Source organism: Dipodomys spectabilis, unplaced genomic scaffold (genome assembly GCF_019054845.1).
Source record: "Dipodomys spectabilis isolate Male_0828 unplaced genomic scaffold, ASM1905484v1 ptg000143l, whole genome shotgun sequence".
Classification (NCBI taxonomy): domain Eukaryota; kingdom Metazoa; phylum Chordata; class Mammalia; order Rodentia; family Heteromyidae; genus Dipodomys; species Dipodomys spectabilis.
This window is the reverse complement of record NW_024870820.1, coordinates 2,280,802-2,288,966: the sequence shown is the minus strand read 5'-3', so window position 1 is coordinate 2,288,966 and position 8,165 is coordinate 2,280,802. Positions and strand designations below refer to the sequence as shown.

The window sequence follows — 8,165 nt, the reverse complement described above, 5'->3', positions numbered from 1 at the left end:
AAAGGCCTCAACTCTACCCATAACCTAGTCTCATCACAGCATCTCCAAACTAAAGGAAACTCCCATCTCCCTCTTTTGGGATACTCAAAGCAAATCTACCTCCGACTGAACTAGCCTGGGAGGAGGATCACAAGACAATGGGATTGGCAAAGCATTTTTCTGCCTGCTGAAACAAACTGACTTAAGAAAACAATCAAGCTACAGGAATACCAAACACCACAAGCAGACCAGAGACTCCACCAAGAGACTGGTTATGGACATGGGAGATACACAATCATCCCATTGCCCTCATTCCCCCCCCCAAAAAAAAAATCAAAGAACTCTTTTTTAAATTCAATTTTATTTTTTTATTGTGAGAATACAGTACAGAGGTGTTACAATAACATGTGCAAGATAACGAGTATATTTCTTATCAAGCGTTTTTGCCTCCTTGTTGTTTCCCCTTCCCACCCCTTCCCATACTTCTCCCCTTCCCACACCGGCTCCTCCCCCACCCCCCCCACCAAAGTTGTTAATTTGGTTTTTCTACATAGTGAATTGTACATCTCATTGTTGCAATCAAAGAACTCTTATTTGAACCATTTAAAAAAATTTTAATTTTAAAAATTGCTTTCTATTAATCTTATTTTCCTCCCATAATGTTTATTGTAGGTGTATACGTGTGTGTGTATGTGTGTGTGTGTGTGTGTGTGTGTGTGTGTGTGTGCACATGCGTTTTTTATCTCCTCTGAATTTTTGGTCCTTTTTACGTATTCTTTTCATTTTTTTCTTTTTCTTTTTTTGCGTGACAAAATTGCTGTTTGGCTCATTCCCAGATATATACCTGTCGTTGATTATTAGACCTTATACCCCATTGTGTACACATTTAATCCAGAAATTTATTACTCAATTCACAACCTCTTAGGGTTAAATTTTTAATAGCAGTATTATCTCTTTATATGTATATAATTTTCAAGTAACTAATTTTAAGAATTTTTATTTTTTAGTTTTCATTTCTCCTTTCAATCCATCCCTTCTTCTCTTCTTATCCTTTTTTTCTCTCAATATCATTTGTTTAAACTTACATAATTTTTAAGTGTTTCACTACTTAAATTTAAATTTTGGTTTTTCCATTTTTTCTTGTTCTTTTTTTTGTAATCTCTCTCCTATCATTCTATCCAAACCATTTCCCTCTCTAAGATTAGGACTTGGTTAAATACCACATTTTCTCTATCCATCCATCTACTGAGGGGCTTCTGGGTTGATTCCATATCTTAGCTATGGTAAATAATGTTGCAATAAATATATTTGTGTTGGTAGCGTTAGTATGGTCTTGTTTGTGATCATTTGGGTAAATGCCCAAAAGGTAGATTGGTGGGTCATAGGGAAGTTCTAGGTGGAATCTTTTGAGGAACCTCCATACTACTCCAAAGTGGTTGAACAAGTTTCACTCCCACCAACAATGGAGTAAGGTTCCCTTCCGGCCACATCCCCTCAAGGATCTGTTGTTATTAGACTTCTCTATTATATCCATTCTAAATGGCTTGAGGTGGTATCTCAATGTTGTTTTGATTTGCGTTTCTTTTATGGCTTGGGAGGTTGAGCAATTCTTCATGTGTCTGTTGGCTTTCCTTCTTTCCTTTTCAGAGAAGTTTCTCTTGAAGTCTTTAGTCCACTTATTTATTGGGAAGTTGTTTCTTTTAGGATTTGTTGTTGGGGGATTTAATGTTTTGAGTTCCACATATATTTTATATGAGACCCTTGTATATTGTATGGTTAGCGAAGATCTTCTCCCAATCAATGGGCTTTCTATTGATCTTGCTAGCTATGTCCTTTGCCATGCAGAAGCTCTGCAATTTCATACAATCCCATTTACCCAACATTTCTTTGATTTGTTGTGCTTCTGGGTCTCTATTAAGAAAATTTCCGCCTCTACACAGGAGATTTACGGTATGTCTTACTCCATCCTGTAATGTTTTCAGGGTGTCTGCTTTGACTCCGAGGTCTTTGATACATTTGGAGTTGATTTGGTACAGGATGATATATAAGGATATAGCTTTAGTTTTCTATGAGTGATTAACCAATTTTGCCAGCACTTTTACTGAATAGGCTGTCTTTCTTCCATTCTATTTTTTATCTCCTTTATCAAAGATTAGGTACCTATTGGTCTGTAGGCTCATTTCTGGGTTTTCAATTCTATTCCATTGGTCCTGAGGTCTGTTCTTGTGCCAGTACAAGCTGTTTTGTTTGCTAAGGCTTTGTAGTAGAGTTTGAAATTTGGTATTGATATTACTCCAGCACTGTTCTTTCTGTTAAGGATTGCTTATGCTACTCACTGCCTTTTATCATTCCATATGACTTTTTGGATTGCCTCTTCTATTTCCTTGAAGAATGAGATTGAAATATTGATAGGTATTGCATTGAATTTGTAGATAGTCTTGGGAAGTATTGTCATTTTCACGATGTTAATCCTTCCAATCCAGGATCAAGGGAGTTTTTCACTTTCTAAGTTCTGTTTTGATTTCCTTTTTCATGTTTTCAAAGTTTTCATCATGGAGATCCTTTACTTCTTTGGTTAAGTTAATTCGATGTTATTCTATTTTATGTGGGGTTATTAAGAATGGAGTTGCTTTTCTGATTGCAGCCACGCTTTTCTTATTGTTGGCATACAGAAAAGCCACTGATTTTTGAGGGTTAATTTTATACCCTGATACATTGCCATAGTTTTGAATCAGCATGAGTAATTGGGGAGTGGAATCCATGGGATTCTTTAAATACAAGATCATGTCATCTGCAAAGAGGGAGTGTCTTACTTCATCTTTCCCTGTTTGGATCCCTTTTCGGTTTTCATCTTTTCTTATTGCTGTAGCTAGGCATGCTAATAGTAAATTGAAGAGAAGTGGAGAGAGTGGACATCCTTGTCTCATTCCTGAGTTATGAGGAAATGTCTTTACTTTTTGACAATTAAGTATAATGCTGGCAGCAGGTTTGTCATATTTTATTGAGGAATGTTCCCTGGATTCCTAGTTTATCCAGAAACTTCATCATAAAGTGATGTTATTTAATTGATTTGTGTATATTGAGCCATCTTTGGATCCCTGAACTGAATCCTGTTTTATCATGGTATGTAATGTTTTGGATGAATTGTTGAATTGTTTGGCCAAAATTTTGTTGAGAAGTTTGGCATCAATGTTCATCAAAGTAATGGGTGTATAATTCTCTTTCTTTGATGAGTTCTTGCATGGTTTTGGGATGACGGTTTTGATGGCTTCATAGAATTAGTTTGGTCCTGAGATTTCTCTTTCAATTTCATCGAAGAGTTGTAGGAGTATTTGTATGAGCTCTGTTTTGAAAGCCTTGTAGAATTCTGCTGTAAATCCAGATGGTCCTGGGCTTTTCTTAGACATGAGGTCTCTTACTGCTTTTTCTTTTTCAATGCTTCATATGGGCCTGTTAAGATGGTTTAATTCATTTGCTCCTTTTCAGTTGTTGCTGTTGTTGAGTTGAATCTGCTCATCCAATGTGTCTGCTGCCTTTGTCCTGGACCCTCTCTGTTGTAGGTATGGCGGGTTGGCTATGGCCACCACCAAAGCTGCCTCAGCCATGGCTACAGCAACTGCTCAGATCTGTCTCCTTCCCTGGATTTTCCCTCTCTAGCCAAACTCTGTACTGTGATTGCACACTGGGTGTGATACTCTAGCCTAGTACTGTTCACTGGAACACTAAAATAGCTTTCTATGCGAGAGATTGTTTAGCCTCCAGCTTCTTCTCCACCGTCTTCCCCCACTTCTCATAAGCATTTTCTTATTATAGATTATTCTAGATTAGCTATATTATGATTGATAATGACCAAGATTGACAGAAAGGTGAAGGAAAATTGTCTACACTTCCATGAGGTTCTGACCTGTGTTTCACAAAATGTTATAAAAGCTCTCCATGAGAAATCTAGCAGCTGCATTTCTAAATAGTCTTTGTGTACTTACACTTTCTGATAATGTTTCAATTCAAGTACTTCTCCTTAGAGTCCCATACCATTCAATGATGCTGTATTAGATCTTTGTTACATCTTGAGGACAGCTCTTGGTGATTAAATTTGTGCTTTTCAAATTAGCTCTCGCAATTCCATCCACAAAATGCAGACAAAAATTATCTAAACTAAATTTGTATCTGTTGATAGTGAAAATATTTTATTTTCCATTACAAACATAGAATGTAGTAAAATTTTTCACAGAAATTACACTGCACTAGGTTGTGGGCAGATTCTAATGAAAATAATAAACTGTGTTTATGTAGAGAATTTGAGCTTGCAAAATTTTAATATGCCTGTGCTCCTAAAACCAATACCTTACTTATATTGAGTTACAAATACAACTTGCTATAAGTAAGTTTTCCTTGTACGTTTTTAATATATATTTTATTGTAAAGAAACTGTACACAGAGGTTACAGTTACATAAGTAAGGTAATGAGTACATTTTTATTGAGCATTGTTACAACCTCCTTTGTTTTTCCCCTACTATTCCTTACCTTCACACATCCCCAACACCTCCGTACATCCCCCTCTAATATTATCTTGCAAATCTCATTGTTACAATGGGTCAACCTGTATACTTTCCTTGTGTCTTAAATGAAGAAATGCTGGCTTGTTTCATGCTGATTCTACTTGTGTAGACACACTTAAAAACACTTTCCAAGTCCAAAAGCACATAAATGAAATGCACATCATATTTTGTGAGCTGGTATAATTGTGTTCTACACATTTATTGACAGGTTACAAATTATTCTCAAATTTTAATACATAAAAAACTTTCTTTTTTCTTATTTTCGTTGCCAGGACATCGGCACAACCTCAGTCAGCATTTCTCACTTTAGACATTTCATATGGTTTGGTTAAATTTTGACCTGCACTCCAGTCTTCTGAGGAGTCACTCATCTGCTTAAGAATTGATGTTGGCTGTTGGAAAAGAGCCCAAGGAACGATGCCATTTAAAGCCTTATAACTTTATTCTTAACAAGGATATTGTCCTACTAATTTGGCTGTTGAGAGTGTCTACAAGAGCAAGGATTCCATGGGGAGCAGGGAGACATCATATGACCTATACTTATTGAGATTTCTGAGTGACTTGCTATCACTTGTACTGCATTTTTCAAGTCGAATATCTCTATACCTACAAGTTGGAAGAGATAAGAGGAGTGGTAAAAGAACTCTTAGAGACAAATACATCTTCAACACATTTATTTCCAAGCAGTCTGTCTAAGGCATATTGAACAACTAGTAAAACTTATGTTTGCTATATATGTGTCTTTTTCCATTTCTGCATGTGTACATGTGTGTACGTATGTGTGTATTTGTGTGTATAGTAACATTCATGTTTACATATATGGGCCGATATACACATATATGCATATATAAATAAATATACAAACATAAATATATGTTCATATATATCAGGTGTTTGTTGATTTAATCTAGAATTCCCAGCGCATTGTCCTTATCACAAAGTGTACATGATAAACTGCTCTAAGTATCTGTGCTATATGAGGTGTATCCTTTGTACTCACTTCCCCCATTACCTTGTTTTTCATCCCTGTGAACAACTTCAGCCTACTTTCCATAGGATAGCGTTGTTTTTGTTACTTACTGATAATAAAAGAAAAATGTTGTTTGTAAAAGAAAAGGAATTTTTAGGACCCAGGCTAAAAGTATCTTATCAGTATCAATTGTTCGTATGAGATAAAATTTATAATAGTACTAAAAGTGAAAAGGAATTCCTAGATCTGTTGTTTTGCCATTTAGAATGGCAAAGAATAATTTCACGTCACTGTTATAACTCTTAAAGAATGCAAGGGTAACTGATGGTCCTTATCATGTTCCCACAAAACCAGTGGACCCTGAAGGATAATAGTAGACCAGAAGAAATTCTAAGTAGCAGACAAGGAGCATGAAAGAGAAAGAGCAGAAATGAGAGAGAGTGAAAGAGAGAGAAAAATATCATAATACTTATAGTGCGTAACAGATAAACAAGAGGTTTATGAGAATATTCATACTGCTATCTTGAGACTCTACATATATATTTGAAGGTATTTGATGTATGATAACTCATCAACATAAAATATAAAATGATTTTGATAAAAAATAAAAATGACTCAGAAGAAATTATAAATGCAAAGACATTCTTCACAGAAGCAAACTCTCAGAAATATTTCTTGACTTTGAAAAGGATAAATTGGCTGTAGTTAGTATAAATTTAGAAGTATGAAAATTCACAAAAATATAAAAATGTGTTCACATATTTCATTATATAACCCAAAGCAGAAAGCAAATATTGTTCAGATGATTTTTTAAATCACAGTTTCTCATGTGCTGTGAAGGTGGCTCAGTGGTAGAGTGCTTGCCTTGCATGCATGAGGTCCTGGATTTCATGCCTCAGCACGACATAAGCAGAAAAATGTGAAAGTGGTGTTGTGGATCAAGTGATAGCGCTAGCCTTGAGCTGAAGAGCTGAGGGACAGTACCCAAGACCCAGAGTTCAAGCCCCACAACCAACAAAACCAAAGCAAAAAAAAACAAAACATAACAAAACAAAACAATTTTGTAGCCTCAATTCTGTAATAACACTACTTCAGCTTAGGGTTAAGATTTAGGTGTGGACATTTATCAACACTCCTGATTCAGACTCTACTTGATAAAATTTTTAATCAATATTTTGTTTTTAGTTTTGCTCTTTGTACATTCACATGCACCTATGAAATATGGTATGGCCATCCCAATAATATTCTCAAAGTACCTCTCAATCACTACTCACAAAAATTTGTATTATATTACAACAAGGAAAAAATGCTATAAATAAAGAAAACAATAATTAAATATTAATGATTACTAAAATAAAAAAGAAAACAATTACCAGGGTTTTCAGTATTTGAAGTGTACACAGTTGATTTTACTATTTTCTCATATTCTTGTACATTTAAATCTGGTTAAAGCTATGAGTAGCCTTTAAATTTACCCACTAAGATTACTATTTATAGCTCATCTCACCATTTGTATGTGGCTTATATCATTATTTGTTCATCACAAACATATAACGTAAGGGAGCCCTAAAGTTTTAACAGAAACTGTGTACTTAAAATTTTACCTCTTCACTCTTCTTCTTTACACAGTCTTTGCAACTTATCATTAGTAAAGTTTCTATAAACTATGAAATGTACATACTTACTAGTACATGCTACCAGAAAAATTACATACTTTATCGAAAAATTTTATGACCTGCGAACAGTCTTGATTTTGCCATATATAAGCAAATCCCAAAATGAAACATATTTAAAACATTAAAACTTTTAACAAACCTTAACATTTGCTGCAATGATCATTATGACAGGTGCCTTGTGTAGAATAATTGAATTCTTCTTCCTACACATCTCATGAACAACAAATATCTGGAATTATTTTGTTTTTGGCATGTCAATCTTGACTTTATTCTTAAATGTGTGCTTATGTAAGAAATACATGGTTCTAAAATTTCACAATTCTTTTTAACTTATTTGTGTTGAATTGTCTAGTTTAAGAAAATCAATTACACTTTACATATAAAAAAATGTTCTGTGCTCAATTTGGCTGCACATACACTAAAATTGGAACATACAGAGATTAGCATGGTCCCTGCACAAGGATGACATGCAACTTAGTGAATCGTTCCATATTTTTAAAACAACAGATGCTGGAAGGGATGTGGCCAGAAGGGAAGCCTATTGCATTCTTGGTGTGAGTGTACACTTGTTCATCCATTTTGGAAAGCAGTTTGGAGGTTCCTCAAAAGAATCCACATAGAGCTCCCCTATTACACAGCAATCCCACTTTTGGGCATTCATCCAAATGATCACAAACAAGTCCATACAAAAACAACCACCACAGCAATGTTTATTGTATCATTATTTGCCATAGCTAAGATATGGAACCAACCCCGATGCCCCTCAGTAGAAGAATGGATCAAGAAAACATTCTGTGTGTGTGTGTGTGTATTTGTGTGTGTGTGTGTGTGTGTGTGTGTGTGTGTGTGTGTGAATGTACACTTACACAACCACTTTGGAAAGCAGTCTGGTGAGTCCTCAGAAAGCTAAATATTGACGCTCCTTATGGCCCACTCATACCACTTCTAGGCATCTATCCTGAACAACAGGTACCAATATT

The 8,165-nt window shown here is 35.2% G+C and overlaps 1 non-coding gene across 1 annotated transcript; it reads left to right on the top strand.

The window, feature by feature from the left end:
* The first annotated feature begins 7,579 nt into the window (after positions 1-7,579).
* Positions 7,580-7,682, top strand: LOC122117544. Its single transcript, XR_006149195.1, has one exon. It is a non-coding gene; the product is annotated as a U6 spliceosomal RNA (small nuclear RNA).
* Positions 7,683-8,165: the final 483 nt, after the last annotated feature.